Consider the following 1,850-nt stretch of genomic DNA (forward strand, 5'->3'; position numbering starts at 1 on the left):
ACCTGAAGTCTGACATACAGTTTCTTCTACTCTAACCTATATGCCAGATATAAGTCAAACCAATCACTAAGTAAATAAAAAAATTAATACGAATTCCTAAACAAAAATGCTGATTCCATCAAATTTAACTTAAGACATTCATTTATTTCGCTTTTAACTTAACATTATACAATATTATTAATAAACATTTTGTGAAGGTGATTGATTACTACTACTTACTAATATAATCAACATTAACATTCATGAATGTTCTATATATTTTAACAATATTGTCACTAAATAAACAAACTACTACAATATACTTGTGATATACATATATTTCAAGTGTAATAGATTTTCAAAACAGTATTCAACGTAGAGCATAGAAACAAGTAAAGTAAGAGCCAGAAGCCTGGAAGATCTGAGAGAGATTATTGTAGTTAAATATTTATATAGTATTAAAAAAGAATTATTACAAAACCTTTACAACAGTTTCCAAGCTCACAGTAAAGAAAAACCCATTTAAAGATATTGGTTTCTGATTCAAGTTAATGGCAATAGCAATCAATTTCATGAGTTCAGCATTTTCCTTAGCATTCGGAGACAGAAGTATAACTTCTTCCCAATGGCAAAAATAGTAAGCCGTATCCATTTGATTAGTCTATAAAAAATAAATTTATTAGAATTTTAATTTAAGTAAAAATTTATAATGTAGTTGTGTACCGTATTTATCAGTGTTGTCCCAAGTTTACCAAATATGATCAGCTCTATACCTTTTCCAAGTAACCAACAGATATATGTCACATTATCTCTGGTCATGCCGAGCTATAAAATAATTTTAATATATTTGAAAATAATAATTTATTTATCGAATGAAAATGCATAATTGAAAAATAACAAATGAATAATTATACAAATAGAAAATAAAAAGTTAAATATATAATATAATTAACTAGGATGTACCGCATTTGTAAGAAAGAATTAGCCAATTAATCAGATTATTTAGTCCGCATGGCCGCTTAGGCACTTTATATTATTTTTCAGGTACCATTATACCATTGCTATGTTAGTTCTTGCTGTTGATATACACATACTATATACATATTACCTTGCTTTCACTGGTAACCTCAGAATGACTGGATTAGTATCTTATCAGAATAGTGGACTACATTTTTCATAATTTAATCAATTGGCTTGACATTTTTATTTAATATGGAATTTAGAATTATATAGATAGTTGGTTTAAAGCATAAAGTAGTTTCAAGGATCTAAGGAGCAAAGGGCTACAAATAAACCATGGTCTGTAAACTGTTCTCGCCATAGCTGTGAGGCAGATGAAAACATTGCTTCACATATGCTCTGTCACTATACAGCTCATGTGCAATATCGAATAAACATGGTAGATGTTTTCTTTCTTAAAGGACTTAGTCAATTACAGAACCTCAGCTTAAAGGACATCCACGGCTTTATGGGAGTTTCGAATAATTAAAAACCATTAGAGTTTTTATATGGCAGAGCTATGTCAAATAGGTTCAAAGTGACTCTCTTAGATCACCGTTTTAAACTAATTTATAGTCAATTGAAAGTTGACTTTAAATATAGAAGTACTATAAATTTTAAAGTATGTTATATGTATAATAGAAACAATAATCGAGTAGTGCTATTAAATGAAATTTGATGATAAGTCAATTATCACTTTTTAACCCAGCCATAAGCTAACATTTAGATTTAACGTAAAACACTAACCAAATCGAAATAGAATAACTTAGTAAATAATGGGCATATATCCAAATATATTTAAAATATTTTTAAAATATTTTTAAAATGTTTTGACTTACCGTCATTGTGGTAAAACCTAAAGCACATAATAC

Source organism: Teleopsis dalmanni, chromosome 2, assembly GCF_002237135.1.
Source record: "Teleopsis dalmanni isolate 2A chromosome 2, ASM223713v2, whole genome shotgun sequence".
NCBI classification, from domain to species: Eukaryota; Metazoa; Arthropoda; class Insecta; order Diptera; family Diopsidae; genus Teleopsis; species Teleopsis dalmanni.